General features: G+C 48.0%; 1 protein-coding gene across 1 annotated transcript in view; it reads left to right on the top strand.

The window, feature by feature from the left end:
* The first annotated feature begins 1705 nt into the window (after nucleotides 1-1705).
* Nucleotides 1706-25635, top strand: part of SLC9B2 (solute carrier family 9 member B2) — a 177812-nt gene continuing 153882 nt past the window's right edge. The window contains exon 1 of the mRNA XM_069743658.1: nucleotides 1706-1824. The gene's annotated coding sequence lies outside the window, so the exon portion shown is untranslated. The remainder of the gene's footprint in view (nucleotides 1825-25635) is intronic.

Raw genomic sequence — 25635 nt, 5'->3', positions numbered from 1 at the left:
AGGCTGAGCACGGCGGACCCCCCGACCAGAGGAGGCTGAGCACGGCGGACCCCCCGACCACAGAGGAGGCTGAGCACGGCGGACCCCCCGACCACAGAGGAGGCTGAGCGCGGCGGCGGACCCCCCGACCACAGAGGAGGCTGAGCGCGGCGGCGGACCCCCAGACCACAGAGGAGGCTGAGAGCGGCGGCGGCCCCCCCGACCACAGAGGAGGCTGAGCACGGCGGCGGACCCCCCGACCACAGAGGAGGCTGAGCACGGCGGCGGACCCCCCGACCACAGAGGAGGCTGAGCGCGGCGGCGGACCCCCCGACCACAGAGGAGGCTGAGCACGGCGGACCCCCGACCACAGAGGAGGCTGAGAGCGGCGGCGGGCCCCCCGACCACAGAGGAGGCTGAGAGCGGCGGACCCCCCGACCACAGAGGAGGCTGAGAGCGGCGGCGAACCCCCCGACCACAGAGGAGGCTGAGCACGGCGGACCCCCGACCACAGAGGAGGCTGAGAGCGGCGGCGGGCCCCCCGACCACAGAGGAGGCTGAGAGCGGCGGACCCCCCGACCACAGAGGAGGCTGAGAGCGGCGGACCCCCCGACCACAGAGGAGGCTGAGCACGGCGGCGGGCCCCCCGACCACAGAGGAGGCTGAGAGCGGCGGGCCCCCCGACCACAGAGGAGGCTGAGAGCGGCGGACCCCCCGACCACAGAGGAGGCTGAGAGCGGCGGCGGGCCCCCCGACCACAGAGGAGGCTGAGCACGGCGGACCCCCGACCACAGAGGAGGCTGAGCACGGCGGACCCCCCGACCACAGAGGAGGCTGAGAGCGGCGGCGGGCCCCCCGACCACAGAGGAGGCTGAGCACGGCGGACCCCCGACCACAGAGGAGGCTGAGCACGGCGGACCCCCCGACCAGAGGAGGCTGAGCACGGCGGACCCCCCGACCACAGAGGAGGCTGAGCACGGCGGACCCCCCGACCACAGAGGAGGCTGAGAGCGGCGGACCCCCCGACCACAGAGGAGGCTGAGAGCGGCGGCGAACCCCCCGACCACAGAGGAGGCTGAGCACGGCGGACCCCCGACCACAGAGGAGGCTGAGCACGGCGGCGGGCCCCCCGACCACAGAGGAGGCTGAGAGCGGCGGACCCCCCGACCACAGAGGAGGCTGAGAGCGGCGGACCCCCCGACCACAGAGGAGGCTGAGCACGGCGGCGGGCCCCCCGACCACAGAGGAGGCTGAGAGCGGCGGGCCCCCCGACCACAGAGGAGGCTGAGAGCGGCGGACCCCCCGACCACAGAGGAGGCTGAGAGCGGCGGGCCCCCCGACCACAGAGGAGGCTGAGCACGGCGGACCCCCGACCACAGAGGAGGCTGAGCACGGCGGACCCCCCGACCACAGAGGAGGCTGAGCACGGTGGCGGGCCCCTCCCCTCCGCGTCCTGTGTGCGTGCCGTTACCAGGCAGCAGCGCGTACAGCCGCCCTCGTGCTCCGCCGCTGTAGTGCCTCCGAGAGTCCGACATGTCCGGTGCTGACCCAGCAGCACTGTCACACTGGGGGAGGAGCGGACAGTAGTCGGTACACACCGAGCTGTACCAGGGATGGGGAATCGGATCCTCCATTACTCCCCGAGCTTCTCCCTGGCTCCTCCTCCCCCCCCCCACATGGTTGAGACCCTCTCACATGGCGGTGGGCGTCAGAGGCAGAGCATGGTGTAATGTAGCTGGAGCGCAGCCCCTCCCCCTCCATCCTCCTCGTCATCCTGACGAAGAGCGGTGGTGACAGCGGGAGGAGACCTGATGCCCTGCGGTGACGGTGCGTGCCCGGTGCATGGTGAGTGCCGCTGCCCGGGGCTCTGTGCGCTGGAACCTGTGTATTCAGGGTTAGTTCCCAAGGCTCCTAATGCCAGGCTCCCGGCAACACAGAGGAATGCCCTATACTTATTACTTAGGGCTGAGAATGGAGGTGTCCTGTGTGATCTCTCCCACTATCATCCCTGGATTACCAGACTGGCACAGGCATAGTAAGTGCCCCCCATGTGTGCGGTGTTACAGGGTAGTACCGGAGCCCCCCATGTGCGGTGTTACAGGTACAGGAGCCCCCCATGTGCGGTGTTACAGGGCGGTACCAGAGCCCCCCATGTTACAGGTACAGGAGCCCCCCATGTGCTGTGTTGCAGGTACCGGAGCCCCCCTGTGTGCGGTGATACAAAGCGGTACCGGAGCCCCCCGTGTGTGGTGTTATAAGGTGGTACAGGAGCCCCCCATGTGCCGTGTTACAGGTACCGGAGCCCCCCTGTGTGCGGTGATACAGGGCGATACCAGAGCCCCCCTGTGTGTGGTGATACAGAGCGGTACTGGAGCCCCCCTTTGTGCGGTGATACAGGGCGATACCGGAGCCCCCCTGTGTGCGGTGATACAGAGCGGTACCGGAGCCCCCCTTTGTGCGGTGATACAGAGCGGTACCGGAGCCCCCCATTTGCGGTGATACAGAGCGATACCGGAGCCCCCTGTGTGTTGGTGATACAGAGCGATACCGGAGCCCCTCATGTGCCGTGTTACAGGTACCGAGCCCCCCGTGTGCAGTGTTACACCAGCCCATGTCACATTAGCACTAGTAATCCATAGCGGTACTATATGATCACACATTGTCCCTGTAGACTTCGCACATAGGAGCGGCGGTATTATTTCTATACTCTGTTGAACTTCAACCTCTTTGGAGCCTGGATAGGAGCGCACGGGTTCCTAAAGGGAACAGAGAAGATTTGTTGCTTTGGAAACCACTTAGGGTCTATTTCCACGATCAGGAAACGCTGCGTGTCTGATGCTGCATAGAGCCGCAGCGTCAGACACGCAGCGTCCAGATGTTACAGCATAGTGGAGGGGATTTAATGAAATCCCGTCTCCACTATGCGTGGTAACACGCACGCGGCGACCCTGCGACTCCGGACATGCTGCGCGTCTTTTCAGATCGCAGCATGTCCGTATATCTTGCGGCGACGCTGCGTCGCCGCAAGATATAGCACAGGGCCCTATGGTGGGGAGCGATGATCCCAGATGTGTGCTATGAACACATTCGGCATCATCGCGTCCCAGAAAGGGGGCGGGGCTTAGCGCAGAGCGGCTAAGCCGCTCCGGCGATACCGCCGGCCATCCTGACAGTGGAAACATACCCTTAAAGGATTTTTCCCATTTTCATAAATGGGTCTTGTCAAATAGCTCATAAATACAAGCAGTTGTACAATTTCCAGTTTTATAAGGTTTTCATCTGTTCTTAAAGCATAGGGGTTATTCAGGACCATTTTTTTACTCTGGCCCTAAGAACCTACAGGCAGGTTGTTACGCCCTGCCTCAACCTAGGCCGGCAAAGAAGGGTCGCAGGCTCGTCAGCGGAGCCAAAGAGAAGCCGCTGATAACATTCGGTTTTTATTTCATATAATTGCAAAAAGAAAAACGAATTGTCCAGACAGATTAAAAAGAAATACTCATTCTGACGTGTTCCTGGCCGTAGACCTTAGGCTGGTTCACATTGCGTTAATGGTAATGCGCTGACGGCATCCGTTACATAGCGGCACTAACTAACCGATTGACTGCTATTATGTAGCGCATCACTAACGCATGTCATAATCGGCATGTGTTAGCGATGTCCCGCCATTCTGTGACGGACCCTCGGACGCGTTCTGCAGCATTTTGGGGTCCGTCACTGCTAGCGCGATCACATAACGCAGTCCTTTAGCGCATGCGTAGAACGGACTGCACTAACGCAATGTGAACCCTGCCTTAGTCGTAGAATGTAGCAGTGTTAAGAGCGGAAGTAATATAGGTTTAACCCCTTGTGACATCAGAATACAATTGGCATACATCAGTGTTACAAAAAAATCAAGGAAAAGAGGGTAGAAAATGACAAAGAAGCGAAACGTGCGTTGGGACGCCACACACAGACCTTGTACACATGTAAGTGCTGCTATCACTGTACTACAGTCATGGCCAAAAGTATTGACACCCCTGCAATTCTGTCAGATAATACTCAGTTTCTTCAATTCTTTGGTATTATTATCCTCATTTAATTTGTCTTAAATGAAAAAACACAAAAGAGAATGAAGCAAAACATTGATCATTTCACACAAAACCGCAAAAATGGGCCAGACAAAAGTATTGGCACCCTCAGCCTAATACTTGGTTGCACAACCTTTAGCCAAAATAACTGCGACCAACCGCTTCCGGTAACCATCAATGATTTTCTTAGAATGCTCTGCTGGAATTTTAGACCATTCTTCTTTGGCAAACTGCTCCAGGTCCCTGATATTTGAAGGGTGCCTTCTCCAAACTGCCATTTTTAGATCTCTCCACAGGTGTTCTATGGGATTCAGGTCTGGACTCATTGCTGGCCACCTTAGAAGTCTCCAGTGCTATCTCTCAAACCATTTTCTAGTGCTTTTTGAAGTGTGTTTTGGGTCATTGTCCTGCTGGAAGACCCATGACCTCTGAGGGAGACACAGCTTTCTCACACTGGGCCCTACATTATGCTGCAAAATTTGCTGGTAGTCTTCAGACTTCACAATGCCATGCACACGGTGAAGCAGTCCAGTGCCAGAGGCAGCAAAGCAACACCAAAACATCAGGGAACCTCTGCCATGTTTGACTGTAGGGACCGTGTTCTTTTTTTTGAATGCCTCTTTTTTTCTCCTGTAAACTCTATGTTGATGCCTTTGCCCAAAAAGCTCTACTTTTGTCTTATCTGACCAGAGAACATTCTTCCAAAACGTTTTAGGCTTTTTCAGGTAAGTTTTGGCAAACTCCAGCCTGGCTTTTTTATGTCTCGGGGTAAGAAGTGGGGTCTTCCTGGGTCTCCTACCATACAGTCCCTTTTCATTCAGACGCCGATGGATAGTACGGGTTGACACTGTTGTACCCTCGGACTGCAGGGCAGCTTGAACTTGTTTTTATGTTAGTCGAGTTTCTTTATCCAACATCCGCACAATCTTGCGTTGAAATCTCTTGTCATATTTTCCAGGACGTCCCCCTGACAGCACGCTGGAGGACGTCCTCCTCCTCCTTGCAGGGACAGGAAACACAACACGAGAGGTTAAAAGGTCCCACTCCACCCCCTTTCCCTCAGTGTTTTTCCTGTCCCTGCATGGAGGGACACACGAGAGCAGAGCAGCGCAGCGCAGCATGAAGCTTACCAAGTCCGGAGGGCCCGGGGGATCGTGCGGCTGTGCCAATATCTTTTCCCCGCGAGGATGGCCCAAGGCAGAAACTTCCCGGTGGGGAGTTCCTCTGTCCAGAGACCAGTTGAGCGGACGAGCTCCTGGGTAAGAGCCGCTTCCTCCCGGTGGGAGGCTCTCGGCTCGGGCGCCAGACCAGCAAGAGGCGCCGCATGTCAGAGAGGTCCGGTGACGGTTGCGTTCCACGAGGTGGAACGCGGGAGTAGGACGAAGGCAGTACTTCCGGTAAGGTGACATCACATCCGGGGGGAGGTACGCATTCGGCGTGCGTTCCATCAGGTGGAACGCGGAAGCATGTATGTAAGACCGAAGGTACTGCAATGGGGCGTCCTGCATTCCTTTATGGGAAAGAGGAGAAGGCGCAATCCTTGATTGTACAGAGGTGGCGGCGAGACACGGTATAGCGGATAGTCCGAGCCGGCCAGCATATTGAACCGTTTCGGATGCCGGAGACAAAGGGTGAGTGCAGCAGAAGCTGCTATATCCTTTATGTGATTGATAGAGATTACACACTTACTCTGTGTATCTCTCAACAGAAGATATGGAGGTCAGAAGTGAGGAAGCGGGGGTAAGTGCGCAGAGCACAAAGTACGTTGTCATCTGCAGTACACTGAGCAGTGTCTATGCTTATATTTAGGATAAGGAGACTACCCAGACTTCCCTTCCTCTGTCAAAGAAGACTGGAAAGGCATCTTCAAAATCTAAGAGGTGCTCCGTATGTAGTATGAAGCTCCCAGAGGCGTACAATAAAGCTCTCTGTAGCTCTTGTATCTCTAAAATAGTCAGAGAAGAACAACCTTCGTTATTATCAGAAATGAGAAGCCTAATCCGGGAAGAGGTCCAGAATTCTTTGGCGTCTATGTCTCAGGGCGGTCCGTCCAGTCCGGGCCCGGCCCGTAAGAGACTCAGAAGTGATCCAGACCAGAGGGACCTGTACGGCTCTTCAGAAGAAGAATTGGAAATTAGAGATTCTGATCAAGAAGAAGGATAATTGCCAAGGGAAGAGCAAGAGCAAGGAAGAAAGTACTATTTTCCAGCTGAGGACACGGAGCAGCTGGTTCAAGCTGTAAGAGATACTATGCAGATAAAGGAAGAGCCACGACCGAGATCGCGACAAGACCAGATGTTTGGAGGTCTCACACATCAGGAACAGACTGTATTTCCGGTGAGCGAACACATTCGTCTGATGATTGCTCAAGAGTGGAAGGATGCGGAGCGAAGATTGGTGATGTCACGTGAATTTAAAAACAGTCTACCATTTAATCCTGAAGAAATCAAGATTTGGGAAGAGATTCCGAAAGTAGATGTGCCCATAGCTAAGGTTACAAAGAAGACATCCATCCCCTTTGAGGATTCTTCGAGTCTCAAGGATGCTATGGATCGCAAGGCAGATATCCTGTTACGTCGAGCTTGGGAAACCTCAGCAGCTCTGATAAAGACTAACATCGCAGCTACGTCAGTAGCAAGATCCATGTTTCTATGGATGGAACAATTAGAAGAACATTTAATTAACAAGACTCCGCGGGCAGATATAATTGCCTCCTTGCCTATCATAAAGTCAGCCACGGCTTTCATGGCAGACACTTCAGCTGAGTCAGTTAGATTTGCAGCCAGAAATAGTTCTTTGTCAAATGCGACCCATAGGGCCATTTGGCTTAGATCTTGGTCGGGGGATAACGCATCAAAAAATAAGTTATGCGCCATCCCTTTTACGGGTTCCAGAATATTTGGCCAGGCTCTGGATGACATTTTGGAATCTGCTTCAGATAATAAAAAAGGATTCCCTGAGGATAAACCTAAAAAGTTTCTGCCCTTTCGGAAGAGACCTTTCCCTCCTCCTCCTCCCCCCCGCAGGCAGCCTGAGTATAGAGATCAATGGAGACCTAGTAGAGGGTCCTTCAGAGGTTCCTTTTCTCAGAACAGGAAGGGAAGAAGTTCCCTTTTTGGTTCAAGTTATAGATCGAGAAGACAATGACGCCATAAGGATAGGCGGGAGATTAAGTCTTTTTCTAGAACCTTGGAGTCTGATTTCAGACAACAGTTATGTACTATCTATAATTGCAGAGGGTTACAAAATAGAACTAAGTTCCCACGTACCACAGAGATGTATTGCTCCAACGTTGGTAGCCACAAATTCTCCTATGTACTCAGACCTTCAAAAGCTATTCGGGTTCCCTCTTCCGAAATAGGCTCAGGTCACTATTCGTCTCTGTTTTCAATCCCAAAAGTGTCAGGAGAATCCCGTACGATAATAAACTTAAAACCTCTAAATTTGTATGTAAAGTACAAGAGATTCAGGATGGAGTCCATAAGGTCAACTGTTCATCTGATAAACAAAGACTCGATGATGTGCACTCTCGACCTGAAGAGTGCATATTATCAGGTTCCAATACATCCCTCATCTCAGGATCTGCTGAGGTTCTCGGTGAGATTCCCGGACCTAACCTGCCACTTCCAGTTTCAATGTCTTCCCTTTGGTCTAGCATCGGCTCCAAGGATTTTCACGAAGTTGGTAGCAGAGGTGGTGGCTTACCTAAGAAACCAAGGCATAACTATAGTTCCATACTTAGACGATTTTCTCGTAGTGGCAAGAACGGAAGACATACTACTAAGACACAGAGATCGGGTCGTATCGGTATTGGAACACCTAGGATGGGTGGTAAACCGGGAAAAGTCACATCTAAAACCAGAATCCCGAAAAATATTTTTGGGAGTACTCCTGGACTCTACAAACAGACAATCCTTTTTGCCAGAAGACAAGCGGATCTCGATAAAGAAGATGATGTTAGAATTCCTAAAAGGTCCGGTTACAATAAGGTCAGCCATGAAGATCTTGGGGAAGATGACAGCTTGCATCCCTTGTGTCAGGTGGGCTCAGGCACACTCAAGGCTACTACAGGAACAAGTTCTCAAGGTATGGGATCGTCGTCGCTCATCCCTGGACAGAAGGATACGAGTATCAATAAGCGTAAGAAAGTCGTTACTATGGTGGACTCAAGACCACAACCTAAGAGTGGGTGTTCCTTGGATTGCTACTCCTTGTGTGGTAATCACCACGGACGCAAGTCAGTGGGGATGGGGAGCTCACTTGGAAGGAAGTTTTTTTCCAAGGGGAGTGGCCAGAAGAGATCAGTCGGATGTCTTCAAACTACAGAGAATTGTATGCAGTCTGGGAAGCTCTCAGAAGAAATCGTCTTCGTTTAAGGAACAGACACGTAAAGATAAAGATACTATCGGACAACGTAACAGCAGTATCTTTTTTGAGACATCAGGGAGGTTCCAGACACAAGCATCTTCAAGATCTAGCACGAAGAATTTTTACCTGGTCAGAAAACACGATCCTGTCAATAACAGCGGTACATCTAGAGGGATCTCAAAATATTCTAGCCGATTACCTGAGCAGAAGAAATGTTTCTCCAACAGAGTGGGAACTGAATCAAGGAATCTTTCAAATTCTATACCATCGTTGGGGAACTCCCGGGATAGACTTGTTCGCCACAAGAAAAAATTCGAAGGTTCCCAGATTTTATTCCCTCAACCCCTCAGACTTTCCGGAAGCGGTCGACGCTCTGAGTCAGACGTGGAACGAACCTCTGTCTTATGCTTTTCCTCCAATAGCACTTATCCCAGTTGTGCTCAGAAAAATTCAAGAGGATCGAGCAACAGTAATAACAATTGTGCCATACTGGCCGAGAAGAAGTTGGTTTCCACTGTTGGGAACCATGACGTTGGAAGATCCTATCAGACTCCCGTTATGGAAGGATATCATCCATCAGGGGCCGGTATTACATCAACTCCCGGAGAGATTACATCTATCGGCATGGATCCTGAGAGGGACATGTTAAAAGCCAAAGGTCTGTCTGATAAAGTAATTTCAACCATCCAGGCTAGCAGGAAACCTGTGACTATAGCCATCTACCACAAGATTTGGAAGAGATTTTGTACAGAAAGTGGCAGGTCGGTCGGGATGTCGGGAGCCTTGGATGTTCCTAGAGTTTTGAATTTTCTACAATCTGGTTTTGACATGGGGCTTAGTCCAAGTACTCTTAAGGTTCAGATTTCGGCTCTTAGTACCTTCTTGGATTATCCATTGGCCTCCCACCCGTGGATAATTAGATTTGTGAAGGCCACCCAGAGATTACGTCCCACCTTGAGACAACTAGTTCCTTCTTGGGATTTAAATTTAGTTCTCAGGGCTCTATGTAAAGATCCCTATACTCTTAGAGAAAGCATGCCTATTTCTCTACGTACCTGGAAAACGGCCTTTTTAGTAGCAATTACAACAGCTAAACGCATAGGCGAGATTCAGGCTCTTTCAGTTAAAGACCCTTACCTTCAGGTCCGAGAAGACCATATAATACTAAAATTAGATCCAACCTTTATTCCCAAGATAGCGTCTGCAAAAAATCGAGATCAGGAGATAATCTTACCCTCTTTTTGTGACAAGCCTTCCAATGAGAAAGAACAGGCGTTACACTCCCTAGATGTCAGGCAGGCGGTCTTAGACTATCTAGAAGCCACTAGTTCTTGGAGAAAGGATTCTAATCTGTTCATTTTGTTCGGGGGTAAAAATAGAGGTAAAAAAGCTTCCAAAACTTCAATAGCGAGATGGATCACGTCTATAATCTCAAAAGCCTACTTATCAGAAGGGGTAGATTGTCCAGTAGGGATTAAAGCTCATTCTACTAGAGCGGTTTCGGCTTCTTGGGCCGAACGGGCAGGGGCATCCCTAGATCAGATTTGTAAAGCAGCTACATGGGCCAGAGTAGATACTTTCTGCAGGCATTATAAATTGGATGTGTTAGCAGCCCATCAAACGTCTTTTGGGAGAAAAGTTCTCCAGGCAGTTGTCCCACCCTAGAGGAGGTTTCTTTGGTATTCTCCAGCGTGCTGTCAGGGGGACGTCCTGGAAAATGGGTATTATACCTACCGATAATTCGGTTTCCAGGAGTCCATCCTGACAGCACTGTTATTTCCCCCCCAATGGTTTCTATTTTCATATGCTGTATATGTTGGTAAATGAAATTTTTGCAAAGTATATCTATCCTTGGTGTGTTACTTGTCAAATCACTGAGGGAAAGGGGGTGGAGTGGGACCTTTTAACCTCTCGTGTTGTGTTTCCTGTCCCTGCAAGGAGGAGGAGGACGTCCTCCAGCGTGCTGTCAGGATGGACTCCTGGAAACCGAATTATCGGTAGGTATAATACCCATTTTCTTTTCCGTCCACATCCAGGAAGGTTAGCCACAGTGCCATGGGCTTTAAACTTCCGCACGGTAGACACAGGAACATTCAGGTCTTTGGAGATGGACTTGTAGCCTTGAGATTGCTCGTGCTTCCTCACAATTTGGTTTCTCAAGTCCTCAGACAGTTCTTTGGTCTTCTTTCTTTTCTCCATGCTCAATGTGGTACACACAAGGACACAGGACAGAGGTTGAGTCAACTTTAATCCATGTCAACTGGCTGCAAGTGTGATTTAGTTATTGCCGACACCTGTTAGGTGCCACAGGTAAGTTACAGGTGCTATTAATTACACAAATTAGAGAAGCATTACATGATTTTTTGAACAGTGCCAATACTTTTGTCCACCCCCTTTTTTATGTTTGGTGTGGGATTATATCCAATTTGGCTTTAGGACAATTCTTTTTGTGTTTTTTCATTTAAGACAAATTGAATGAAGATAATAATACCAAATAATTTGTGTTTGCAATCATGTTCAGGAAGAAAATAAGTATTATCTGACAGAATTGCAGGGGTGTCAATACTTTTGGCCATGACTGTACCTGCCTGCTTTTACAGGGAATGGCATATCCCTTTGTTATGTCATTGATTTACAAGTGGCTCTAAGTACATTACATTGGGCAAGCACGTTTTGGATGGTACCTTGTGTAGTGGCTTTCCCTGCTTGGAATGCAGTCCCCTTCCATACTATAGTGTTACTCTAATCATGTTTAAATAAAATCAAAGTTTTATTAGCACTTTATACTGTAGTCCTATCTGATTCAGTTTTTTGTGCCCTAGAAATTCAACATGGGTTTAATTGTGTAGTTACGTCTCAATATCGGCAGCAATGATCTTATCCCTTGCTGCAGTAAATGTCATAAAGGTTTCAATTTTATTTTTCAATAACCTTTTATAAACTCCCTAATAATTTAAAGTCAATATATAAATACTTATTAGAATGCACTGGATACAATCATTATTTATTTTTATTTACATCCATAATTAAATACCTAGGCGGCATCATATCGTTAACACTGACCTCGTGGCAATCTTTCTTGATTTTCAGCTGTGGAGCCATAGTGTCCTGCCCGTGTTGGTTCATTTCACGCTGTGCACATTCCGATTTCGGGCTACGATGCGGCGGATTTCCCTCTGTGCGCTCTTTGTATATGTACATTTATAGTGCAGTCTTTTTGTAGATTACTAAACACCTATTTTTTATTGAATTTGGCCTCAGTAGGAAGGTTCTTCTTCTTATCCCTAGGTCTATTTTCCTCAAAATAATATTTTTTTTTCAGTTTAAGACTAACATATAATCATTTATTGCATTTCTTGCTCTAATATATTTCCCATATGTTTCTATTTATATTTCGGGAAAATATTTTATGCCGTAATGAACAACATCTGAGCAACCTTGTTTGTTTTTTTCAGATAATATACACAAATTAGACGCAATGATCTTTCTTGACTGCTTGCATTCACCATGTTTCAACACACCGTTGTATTCATTTTCATTCAGTAATTTAATATGTAATTGTTATACAGTTTAATGATGATCATCTTGTACCCTTTTTTTCTGTGATTTTTTTTTTTTTGTAACCCTGATATATGCTTATTGTATTGGGATCTGACAAGGGGTTAAACCTATATATTCTGCTGTTAACAGTTACACTGTACAAGTAAAGGCTATGGGCAGAAATGCATCAGAATGAGTATTTCTTTTTAATCTGTCTGGACCATCCGTGTTTTTATTTTTTTTTAATTATGTGAAATAAAAATTGAATTTGATCAGAATTTAGCCAGTGGATCCTTTTTCTGATTTTTTTTTTTTTTTTTTTTAATTTTTTTTTCCAGTGGCCAATGGGCTTGGATCTCAGCTATACCAGTGAAGAGCAACCACCCATGTATTACATGATGAGGCTCATTTCCACTTTTTGTACTTTTTTTCTTTTTTTTTTTCCCTTCTGAAGAGAAGCCACTGCTCTGTCAATGTGACGTTAGTGGAAGCTGCTGAATTGCTGCAGAGCAGCCCAGTAGAAGAGCCGCTCTGTTGATGTGGAGCTGCTGGATCACCAGCAGGAGTGATGGGTGACTGCTCTGAGCCTGTGCTAGGTAGAACAGGCACGTAGGTGCATCTGTTAGCTTGTTAGTTTTTAGGCCCGTAGTTAAAAAAAAAAAAAAAAGGAAATACTTCTGGACAACTCCTTTGACGTTTTTCTTTTGTTTACAGCTTGTTGCCTAGGAGACGACCACCTTCACTAGACAGCACAACTTGTGCAGTGCTTACAAACCCTTTTGTTTCTTATTGAGCTTGTAAAGCACTGTTTTGCAGTTAACCAGGATTTCTGGAGCGTGCTGTTACCAGCTATCTTCACTGTAGCGCTTAGAAGCTACATAGTAGTGGTGGTCGGTCTCTTAGGCAATGAGATGTAAACAAAAGGCAAGTTTTTATATCTCAAGAGCAGTAAATTGCAAAAATGTTTGTATTTACAACATCGGACAATATCCACCTATGAAGATGGGAATCTGCTATTAACTGCAGACATCCATACACATGATGCAGAAATGATCCCATCCACATGTATGGAAAGAGATTGTCAGGCACAAAGCTGTCTACCATTAATCTACCACATGTGAATTTACCATTAGGGCTCATTCACACATCCAGGTTTTCCATGTCTGAGAAAAACAGACCGATTATTTTGATCCAAGAGTAAGATCTACAGCCAAAGGATCTCACTGCCTTATTAAAAATTAACTTTTAATCAAATATTCAAAATATTTTATCACAGAGAGCTGAGCTCAGAACAGACAATCACTTACTCAAACTACAAAATTACCTAGGTATATAAGGTGCTCACTGTTATCAGTATTTCCAGCAGCTTGCAAAAATTAAATGCAAAATCAGAGCTCCAAACATAGTAAATCTCCAAAATACATGCAGTACATTGATATAGTGCTCAATATTACGAGTGCTCAAGAAGAATAGTTCAATCTCGCCTAAATTCTTTCTGTATTCACTTGGTTCCTGCTGGATCGAAAGATCGTGTTAGCAGCTTACAAAAAGGGTTCTTTTCCCTTCACCCATGACAGCACACCTGAGAGAGGGATCCACCCAGCCAGGACAGGAAACCTACTGAAATAAAAGGGCGATACCTCTCCCCCGCTTCAGTTGGTTTCCTCTCCTGAATGGAACCCACGTGCTGAAACCCGGGCGGGTTGATGAGTTTCTTTTTTGGACTTACCAACTCCTGTGCCCGGTACCGGATGATCAGGCGGTATGCCGCTTCAGATTATGGAAGCACTTTCCACGGGTCCAGGTGGGGTCTTAGTGTACGTGCGGGCAGCACAGACGTTATGCTATGCATGTCTGGATCCACCGTGCCGGTCTCCCTCCACCATCTTACGGCAGACTCTGTGGTGTGTCAATCGGTACAAAAGCGTAAGCACGACTGTACGGTGGTGCAAAGGTAAGCTCCCAAGCCGTGCTTGATTAGTAAAGTAAACTTTGTATATATCAAATGTTGGAGTGAGATATGACCAGCAGTGGATACCGCGTCGCACCGAACTATACATCATAGCAGGACATGGTAGTAGTAACCTTTGGATCCCGTTCTTCATACACAGGCTATGCTATTTGCTTTATAGCCTTTGTGGGTAGTTTATATTGGGAGCAGTACCTCCTTATAACACCCCATATTGCAGTTGGTACACTGAGGAAGGTCTGTGTGACCGAAACGTTTGTATGTATTTACCCTACTATAATCCGTGGTGTGTCAGGTTTCTGGGGGCGCACTCTGCTGGCTTCACATGGAAGGCACACTGAGAATGGGCGTGCCCTGGTGACGTCAGAGGGGGTGTTCCGGAAGCAAGATGGTGGCGCCCTGGTCGAAAATGCCAGCTGGGACACGGGGGGATTCAGCACGTCCTGGCGGAGGCAGTGTCGAGGGGGGTGGGGCTTTTTTTGGACCGGAGGAGGCGAAACCAAGGGAAACGCTGTGGACCCCCCATAAAAAGGAATGACCACAAGAAGGCGCTTATGTCTAAAGCTCACTCCATCATGGAGGACTTAGGAAGACAGCAGCAGCAGCATTCATCACTACCAGTGTACGTTGACCAGCATGAACATACTAAGGGGAGTAGCTGCTGAAGTTGCAAGAGTGGCAGCCGCTTCAGCACAGGAGTGGAAGGTCACAGGACTCCTCAATGTCCAGAAGGGATGTCGTATGTACCTCAGATCAGCCTCCGAATCTGGTACCCTTGATGTGACAGTGGGCGGTGAGTAATCAACGTGAATATCGTGGCCATTTTCTTGCTTAAATCACTAGGAACCTAGGAAGGCTAGCACCAAGAAGAAAAATAGTGTGCCCTATGTAAAACCCCGCTGGCAGTCCACTGGCAGAAGAGTCTCTGCTTGGACTGCATCCAGTAAACTATCTGACTTCGCCGCAAGCCTCAGGCTGCCGTCACACTAGCAGTATTTGGTCAGTATTTTACATCAGTATTTGCAAGCCAAAACCAGGAGTGGGTGATAAATGCAAAAGTGGTACATATGTTTCTATTATACTGTTCCTCTGATTGTTCCACTCCTGGTTTTGGCTTACAAATACTGATGTAAAATACTGACCAAATACTGCTGGTGTGACGGCAGCCTTAGGTCCTTGATCAAGGCTGAGGTTGAAGGTTCTCTAAACACCCTGTTGAGGGGAGGAAAAGGGCTCATGAGGTCACTACGGAGTCTGATGTTTCTCCAAGGTCAGTGGGAGAATATCCGTGAATCCCTGTCCTCCTCCTCATACAGTGATATACAGTCATGGCCAAAAGTATTCACACCCCTGCAATTCTGTCAGATAATACTCAGTTCCTGAAAATGATTGCAGTCACAAATTCTTTGGTATTATCTTCATTTAATTTGTCTTAAATGAAAAAACACAAAAAGGATTGTCCTAAAGCCAAATTGGATATAATTCCACACCAAACATAAAAAAGGGGGTGGACAAAAGTATTGACACCGTTCGAAAAATCATGTGATGCTTCTCTAATTTGTGTAATTAACAGCACCTGTAACTTACCTGTGGCACCTAACAGGTGTTGGCAATAACTAAATCACACTTGCAGCCGGTTGACATGGATTAAAGTTGACTCAACCTCTGTCCTGTGTCCTTGTGTGTACCACATTGAGCATGGAGAAAAATAAGACCAAAGAACTGTCTGAGGATTTGAGAAACCAAATTGTGAGGAAGCATGAGCAATCTCAAGGCTACAAGTCCATCTCCAAAGACCTGAATGTTCCTGTGTCTACCGTGTGCAGTCATCAAGAAGTTTGAAGCCCATGGCACTGTGGCTAACCTCACTAGATGTGGACGGAAAAGAAAAATTGACAAGAGATTTCAACGCAAGATTGTGCGGATGTTGGATAAAGAACCCCAACTAACATCCAAACAAGTTCAAGCTGCCCTGCAGTCCGAGGGTACAACAGTGTCAACCCATACTATCTGTCGGCATCTGAATGAAAAGGGACTGTATGGTAGGAGACCCAGGAAGACCCCACTTCTTACCCCGAGACATAAAAAAGCCAGGCTGGAGTTTGCCAAAACTTACCTAAAAAAGCCTAAAACGTTTTGGAAGAATGTTCTCTGGTCAGATGAGACAAAAGTAGAGCTTTTTGAGCAAAGGCATCAACATAGAGTTTACAGGAGAAAAAAAGAGGCATTCAAAGTAAAGAACACGGTCCCTACAGTCAAACATGGCAGAGGTTCCCTGATGTTTTGGGGTTGCTTTGCTGCCCCTGGCACTGGACTGCTTGACCGTGTGCATGGCATTATGAAGTCTGAAGACTACCAACAAATTTTGCAGCATAATGTAGGGCCCAGTGTGAGAAAGCTGTGTCTCCCTCAGAGGTCATGGGTCTTCCAGCAGGACAATGACCCAAAACACACTTTAAAAAGCACTAGAAAATGGTTTGAGAGAAAGGACTGGAGACTTCTAAGGTGGCCAGCAATGAGCCCAGACCCGAATCCCATAGAACACCTGTGGAGAGATCTAAAAATGGCAGTTTGGAGAAGGCACCCTTCAAATATCAGGGACCTGGAGCAGTTTGCCAAAGAAGAATGGTCTAAAATTCCAGCAGATCATTGTAAGAAACTCATTGATGGTTACCGGAAGCAGTTGGTCTCAGTTATTTTGGCTAAAGGTTGTGCAACCAAGTATTAGGCTGAGGGTGCCAATACTTTTGTCTGGCCCATTTTTGGAGTTTTGTGTGAAATGATCAATGTTTTGCTTTCTGCTTCATTCTCTTTTGTGTTTTTTCATTTAAGACAAATTAAATGAAGATAATAATACCAAATAATTTGTGTTTGCAATCATTTTCAGGAAGAAACTGGGTATTATCTGACAGAATTGCAGGGGTGTGAATACTTTTGGTCATGACTGTAGGGGGCAGACCATGCTTTTCTGCTGAGGATACGGATAGGCTTGTCAGAGCTGTTAGGTCAAAAATGAGCCTGAAGGAGGAGAGAACATCTAAGTCCGTGGAGGAAATAATGTTCGGAGGGTTGGAGGAAAGAAAAAAGCGCACCTTTCCAGTTAATAGCAAGATAAAAAACGCACATAAATAAGGAGTGGAAAAAGCCAGAATGGTCTGGTACCTTGCCCTCATCCTCGAAGAGGAGATACCCCCTTTGAGGAAAAGGACTCTGAGATCTGGGATAAAGTCCCTAAAATTGATGGAGCAGTGGCTAAATCTTCAAAGAGATCGGCTCTGCCCTTTGAGGATTCCGGTGGTCCTAGGGATCCGCTGGATAAAAAAGCGGATGGGGGTCTGAAGCTGGGAATAGCTGGAACCTGTACTTGCCCGCTCCCTTATGATCTGGCTGCAGCAAATCGAGGAACATCTTAAAGACAAGGCCCCAAGAGATAAAATCCTGGCCAATATGTCTCTATTACAAGGAGCAGCGGCTTTTCTTGCAGACACTTCTGCAGACTCAGTGAGATAAGCTGCTAGGTCGGCGGGCCTATCAAATGCAACCAGGTGGGCCTTATGGCTTAAGGGATGTCCTGGGGATCTGCAGTCGAAAAACATAGTTTGCTTCATCTCATGTGATGGAACGCACCATACCAGCAGTGGACTATGCCATCACTATGCGCCCAGAGCTTGCGTTCCACTGCTGGAGCGCATGAGGTTAGCAGCGCATCGGAAGTGACATCTTCAAGATGGGGTCTGTACTTCCGGTCTCGCCGGGACGAGCGGATCAATTAGCGCCCAGGGTTTGCGTTCCACTGTTGGAGCGCATCTTGCTGGTGGCGCACCGGAAGTTGCATCCTCAGGATGGCGCTGTTACTTCCGGTCTCGCCAGAATGAGCGGTTCACAGCCGGTCGGCATGGGGGAGCTTGGCGTGCGTTCCAGCCCCTGGAGCGCAGCGTGGACAGTAATTAGCCCACACAGGTATTATAGGGGGATGGGGCGGACACAGGTGACCCTATTGGTCTGGAGGGAAGTGGCCCCTCGTTTATAAGGAGGTAGCGGGCGCCATACTGAGCTGACTCACCTTCTGTTACAGACATCACACAGAACTGCCTATGCTGGGGATAATATACAGCCACTGCGTATATCCCTTACTTTACTCTACTTATGGACTTTTGAGCATTTATGGACTTTGAAGTTACCTCTGGGCCTTGTGGCCATTGAAACTCCCCTGATGAATCTCCACGATTGGAGAAGAAACGCGTAGGGAGGTGTCTACCATACTACTTACGGTGGGGGGTGTCCATTGTAGGGCTGACTTGGGCCTGTCCTTGTAAGGACAGGAGCTATTGCTGGGGCATGACAGGGGTTTAGAAAATAGGTTCCCCGTCCCCTGTGCCTTACCCTACAACTTTTGGACCCTCCCTGGGACCCTTCATCACTGGTATGGGTACCCTTCGTCCATGATTGGTGAGATCAAACCAGTTTTTTAATTGAGCACAGTTTTCGGCGTGAGCACTTTTATTTGTATTTTGTATTGTTTTGTCCACTTTTTAATATTATTAGTAAAAGTTATGTTTTATTTCTATTGGGCTATACTCTTCTAGCTGTGTTCTATCTCATGTGAGGGCCAGTTTCTTTTTGGACAGAAATTGGAGGACATTTTGTAGAAAGCAGGTGACAAGAAGGGCTTTCCTGGATTCCTTACTGAGGTTAGGAATCCTTCCTTTCGGAGGAGAAAGTTTAATAGGGGATGTCTTCCGGGGGAAAAAGGGAAATGAGAGTTCAAGGGCAGAAAGGAGTCCGGGTTTATGTTCGACGGGTCCTCTACATCTTCCAAAAAGCCCTTCCAGGTCAAGGATTTACGGCAGGCCATTGAAGAGATTTTTGGAATTTTCAGGGCAGCCTCTGTAGGGGATAAGGCTCCAGTGAGGTCTATGCTAGAGTTCTTGTAATCAGGACTGGAGCTGGGGTTAGCAACTAACACTCTAAAGGAACAGGTCTGGGCCTTGAGAATGTGGCACCCCTAGGGGTATTTGCCACAAAAATAGTTACTGACAGTAAATACAAATACTAAAATAACAAGACTGCACTACCACCTCCGGCCAGAAGGGGGAGCTCCAGAGACTCCCCTTGATCCATTCTGGTCTGAGAGAAGAAATGGCAGTTGGGCCAAGGAGCTGAAAGTGAGAGGTCATACAGTTGAATCTCTAACAGCCCTGTGACTGTTACCAGGCCTAAATCACCGGCCTGAGGAGAAGAGGGATAGAGAAAAAGGACATTGTGAGAACCGGGTAGCATTAATCACTACCCAGAACAGGCGCAAAGACGGATACCGGATCCGTGGCTGTATTCATTATATATAATACAGCAACCGGAAAAACGTGAGGTGATATCAGCTTCACTAGGGCCGGACGCAGCAACAGACACAGAGTTCAGCGGTACTCCCGGAGGGGGTAAGCTGATAAAAGGACTCGGGTTGCCCGTCGAACCAGGACCCAGAGGGGACAGATTGGGCCGGCAGCCAGTTCACATACAGCAGCAGGGCCACACAGAAATGGCGTACAATAAGAGGCGAAGACCCCAGCAGGGTCAGAGTAACTCAGAGTTCCCATACAGACTCCGGTGACAGGATTGGTTGTAAATCCCTTTATGTTGAAGTAAACTGGTTAAACGTTTCAGTGCCTCAGACTTTCATTTGGACAATAGCTATCTATCCAGGATCAGGATCATCACCGCTGAGAGAACCTGCTGCTGATCAAGTAAGTGCCTGTTCCCTCATGATACCCCTTACACTGTGCATTGCCTGAGGCCACAGCACCGGGTCAAGCCACCCGTGACATCCCGCTCAAGAGACAGACCCCATTGGTCCGGTGCTGGGTACCCCGGTCTCCTGGGCGTCACAATTGGCGTCACGAACAGGATTCAGCCAGCCCGTATACCGGGTATTGTGTGCCGTGATTGGAGCCCAAAACTGTGAAAACTTGGATGAAAAATCTTGAAAATTGACTTTATTAAAGAAAATTCCATTTCCCATTAAAAACTATTGAAAGTGACTTTTCCCCATTGGTTATAATGGAGTAAAGATGGCCGCCATCACCTCATAACCGTTAGGCACGAGACTGTTAATTGAGCTACACCATTACCTGAGCCCCAGTCTGACTGAAAAGCTTCAGAATCTGCCATTACAGAGCGCGCGGCAGGCGGGAGCAGCAGGGGGCGTGTCATTGTGGGCGGCACCAAGCTGAGCGCTCTGACGTCAGAGCAAGGGGAAAACCAATCCTGCTGCACAGCGGAACGAATCTACACTATCCCGACGGAAGCGGAGGACCGGAAGGGTCCGGATTAACTAAGGGGGCACAGTATGTCGCAGCACGGAGACGCCGCAGCACCCGGCGACGCTAATGCAGCTGAAAGACAGAGTGTCGATGGAGAGTCCGGTAGCGCAGCGGTGCAAGGAGTGGCGCCCATCATGCCTGTGCTGATGCCATATACCCCGGGTGGCCCGTGGCTTCCAATGTATGAAGGTGAGCCTAATACCCTTGACGATTTCAGAGAAAAGATGCTGGCCCATTTTAACATGTTCCCCGTGGGTGAAGTTCAGCGTGTTAGTCTCCTGATGATGCAGTTAAGTGGCCATGCTAAGCGAGAAGTCACAGCATGGGCAGCTGATCTAAAAGGCACTGTTGAACGCATATTTGCTGGATTAAAAGCTACATTTGAAACCACTGCCAGCAGCAAAGCTAAAGTACGATTCTTTAATTGCAAACAAAAAGTTAATGAGGGCGTGAGAGACTTTGCCTTAAACCTGCAGGAAGCCCTTAAATCACTTACACTGGCTGAACCCATTTTTAACACCGGAGCGGATAAACTGCTAAGAGATCAATTTATTGAGGGACTCTACACCCCTTCTCACCGGGGGCATGTGAGCATGCTTGTTTTTAAGAACCCTGAATTGACATTTGCCCAATTAAAGGAGAGCGCTATACGTCTCCAGCTGGCAGAGGCACCTCGGGATCAGGAGCCTGTGCAACCCATGGCAGAGGTTCCTGAACAACAGGGAGTGCCAGTGACATCAGCTATGTCCGGGGCCATTGCTAAGCCCCTGGGGCGCAGTACTAATGAGGCTCTTCAACAAAAGCTTGACTCTTTAACTGATGTTGTTGCTTCAATGGCTAAAATCATGCAGGAGATGAGAGGACCCAAGATGGAGTTGGCAAACTGTAGAGAAGATGTTCCATGGATGAGACCCCGGAGATACCCGACATGGAGAGGACGACCCCGCGACCGCTACCAACCGGATGGACAGCCCATTTGCCGCCGTTGCCAGCAGCCAGGCCACTTTGCACGAGATTGTGATTTAAACGGGAATCCCCTGGGAATGCGGGCCGCTTCGCAGGAATGAACTTTCAAGGCCCAACACCCTGGCACAACAGGTACATCGGAGGACGACCCATTATCCCTATCGTGCTGGACGGAATTCCCCTCAACGCTTTGCTGGACACAGGTTCCCAGATTTCATCTATACCGTATATCCTTTATAAGAGGTACTGGGCTGATGCAGATATTGATAAAGGGCCCTCTGATGTTGAACTAGATATATGGGCCAGTAATGGTAAGTTGGTACCGAAACTAGGATTCAGGGAGATGACCATAAAGATTGGTAAAGTAGAATTGAAGAAACAGGGTATAATTGTTGTTGATGTTGACCGGCGGAACTGTGAACCAACTGTATTGATAGGAATGAATGTGTTAGAGAACTCCTTTGCCAAAGTTATTTCTGTCTTACAGCAAATTGCTGAAACTGCCCAATCCTACCAGCAGAGTTCTCTGGAGGGAAATAAAAGTATTGATGTTAAGGCAACAGGTAGAAGTTGCAGGTGGAGAAATCGGCAGTGTGAGGGTAAGTGATCCGACATCTATTGTAATCCCACCAAAAACAGAAATGCTGGTATGGTGTAGAGCAGCCATTGGTACTAAGGGACGAGATTATCAAGCCTTAATAGAACCAGTGTACACCGACAGCAGGCCCACTATACTCACAGCACGAGGGGTAGTCGAGGTACACCGGGGACGAGTGCCGGTACGACTTTTGAACTGTGGAGAGGAAGAGGTCACTTTGCCACGGTATGCTACAGTGGCAAAGCTATATACTGTTGACAACAATGCCATCACAACCATTGAGCCCTTAGAACCAACCTGTCAGGTGGAAGTCAACGGCTCAGATGGAGAAATGGAGGATTGGTGCCAACAGCTACACGTGGGCATAAATTCAACACCTACCCATCAAAAACAAGGGGTGTATAGGCTAGTGACGGAATATGAACAAGTCTTCAGTAAACACCCATTGGACTTCGGACGGATAGAAGGGGTAGAACACACAATCCCCACCGGTGACCATCCCCCAATAAAAGAAAGATATAGACCCATACCGCCCACTCACTATCAGTGTGCAAAAGATATGCTGCGGGAGATGAAACAGGCCGGGGTAATAAGAGACAGCTGTAGCCCCTGGGCGGCCCCTCTAGTGATTGTCAAAAAAAAGGACGGAACCATGAAAATGTGCGTAGACTACCGGCAGATTAATAACATCACCCATAAAGACGCCTACCCCTTGCCTAGGATAGAAGAGTCCTTGACTGCTTTGAAATCTGCTAATTATTTTTCCACCTTAGACTTAACAAGCGGGTATTGGCAAGTCCCTGTGGCTGAGAGAGATAAGGAAAAGACGGCATTCACCACACCAATGGGTCTAAGTGAATTTAATCGCATGCCGTTCGGACTCTGCAATGCATCCGGTACCTTCCAGCGGCTGATGGAATGCTGCCTCGGACACAAGAACTTCGAGACCGTCCTCCTGTACCTAGATGATGTGATCGTCTACTCAAAGACTTACGAACAACACTTAAAAGACTTGGCAGAAGTGTTCGAAGCCTTATCCAGGTATGGCATGAAAATCAAGCCATCCAAATGTCACCTTCTCAAGCCAAAGGTACAGTACCTGGGACACATCGTGAGTTCGGAGGGAGTATCACCGGATCCCGAGAAAATAACCGCCATAAGGGATTGGCCGAGACCTACCAGCGCAAAAGAAGTGAGGCAATTCCTGGGATTGGTGGGTTACTATCGCAGATTTATAAAAGGATTTACCAAGTTGGCAGCACCCTTGCAAGACGCCTTGGTAGGGCAGACGAAGAAACCTTCAAACCGAAACCCTCCTTTCCAGTGGAACGACGAAAGGGAAGACTCCTTTGAACAACTAAAGAAGGTACTAACCGGAGAAGAGGTTCTGGCATACCCAGATTACCATCAACCTTTCATCCTCTACACCGATGCCAGTAATGTGGGACTAGGAGCGGTGCTGTCACAAAAGCAAGAAGGTCGGGAGAAAGTCATCGCCTTTGCAAGTAGAAAGCTCCGGCCTACTGAAAGAAATCCAGAAAATTATAGCTCCTTCAAATTGGAACTACTGGCAGTAGTTTGGGCTGTGACTGAACGTTTCAAACACTATCTGGCCGCTGCAGAATTTATTGTCTATACTGACAACAATCCGTTGACCCACCTGGACACAGCCAAATTAGGTGCATTAGAACAGCGATGGATAGCCCGGTTATCTAATTACAACTTCAAGATCAAGTATCGAGCAGGTCGCAAGAATGGAAATGCCGATGCCCTATCCCGGATGCCACACTTGAGAGATGTAGAAGAAGAAACGGGGGAGCTTGAAGAAATTGAACTACCAGCCTTCCATCATCCCAAGGCAAAACATCATCAGTCAAGTACCTATCAGAAACAACAAGAGGTAAATTTTAATCCGTTAGCACACCATAGATGGGCTGACACCCAAGACAGCAATCCGGCTGTGAAGTTGGTGAAGGAACTGCTGATTGAGCAAAGTGCATATCCCGATGAGGATGCCCCAGAAGAGATGCATCAACTCTGGAAAGAGAGAGGCAAAATGTTCCTGTATCAAGGGAAGCTCTGTAGAAGGTACACCAATCCGAAAACACATGAATTGGTTTGGCAGATTATCGTGCCTAAACAAGATGTGAAGATGGTCCTCGAAGCTTACCATAATGGTGCTGGTCACTTCGGTTGGAAAAAGTTAGAAGTACTTCTAAGAAAGATTTTATTGGGTCGGGATGAGAAAATCAATCGAACAGTGGTGCAGAAATTGTGGCCCGTGCAACCTCAGAAGAAATGATCAAAAGAACCAAAGAGCACCACTGCAGCCCATAATCACCAAACAACCACTTGAACTTGTAGCCATGGACCACGTGAAGTTGACACCAAGCCGGTCCGGCTATGTCTATGCCTTGACCATCGTGGACCATTATTCACGCTTCTTGGTAGTAGTACCCGTAAAAGATCTGACAGCAAAAACAGCAGCCAAAGCATTCCAAACGTACTTTTGTAGACCCCATGGATATCCAGAACAGGTTCTCACCGACCAAGGTACAGCCTTTGAATCAGAGATCTTCAGAGAATTCTGTAATATGTATGGTTGCAAAAAGATCCGGACGACGGCCTATCATCCACAAACAAACGGCTTATGCGAGAAGATGAACCATATTGTAATAGACCTACTAAAGACTTTACCTGAGACAGAAAGGAATCAATGGCCAGAGAAATTGCCTGACTTGGTGGATCTGTATAATCATGTCCCGGTGAGCTCCACCAACTGCACCCCAGCTTACCTTATGCGTGCAAGACCCGGCCAATTACCAATCGATCTAGAAATGGGAATTCTGAAACCAGACGCAGAAGTTCAAGACTCCAATTGGGATATCATACGGCAAAAGCAGTATCGCCAAGTGCAAGAGAGTGTGGAAAGAAGCCTTCAGCAAACTAGAGAAAGACAAGAGCGAACTTTCAACCAGAATGCTCTAGCGACCCCATTAAGACCGGGTGACCAAGTGCTCAAGAGAAATCGTCGAACCAATAAACTGGACAATCAGTGGGAAGCCGTACCCTACACAGTTTTACCAACAAGAGTGGATAATCCTAAAATGTGTCTCATTAGCAAAAACGGAGGCTTGACATCTGTACTAGTGTCAAGAGACAATCTTAAATTATGTCCGGAAGCATTGAAAGAGCCAGACGTTGTCCAGCCAGAACCAGAAGTTATTCAACCCATACAGGTTCAACCAGTAAAGGAAAAAGAAGAGGAAATGTATCACACCTGTATAGGAGACTTTCCCAAAACCCTACTAACATACCATGGTGCAGTAGTGGTTCCCATGGTGGCCTTTTACCCAATACCGAACCCAATACCAGAAGTCCCAAGACAGGAAGAGGCTGACCCCGTACTACAGGAGGTTCCAGGCCAGGAAGAACAGATTCCTGGTCAGAGTAATCTCATTCACGGTGGACTTGCCAACTCCATAGTCGTGGAATTATCTTTAGCAGAGCGGGCAGATACTACATCCGCAGTAGACAGTAGTACACCACATGGAGAGACACCGCTATTACGTAGATCACAGCGTAGTACCCAGGGTCAATTACCGGCCAGGTATGCAGATTACCAACTATAAAGCTCATAATGTGAATTGTATATATGTTATGCCGTATATAGTTAAACAGAAAATGTAGTATAGTCATTGTTATCAGTCTGCAACGTTTAAGCCCAGTGCCTACAGAGACTTGTCTGTATGAACTTCTTGCATATTCTTGAACTTTTTATCAGCCCGGAGGCACTAAATCAAAGCTCCGGAAAGACTACTTTTTGAACTT

Source organism: Ranitomeya imitator, chromosome 1 (assembly GCF_032444005.1).
Source record: "Ranitomeya imitator isolate aRanImi1 chromosome 1, aRanImi1.pri, whole genome shotgun sequence".
Lineage (NCBI taxonomy): Eukaryota > Metazoa > Chordata > Amphibia > Anura > Dendrobatidae > Ranitomeya > Ranitomeya imitator.
This window is presented reverse-complemented; position numbering and strand designations above follow the sequence as displayed.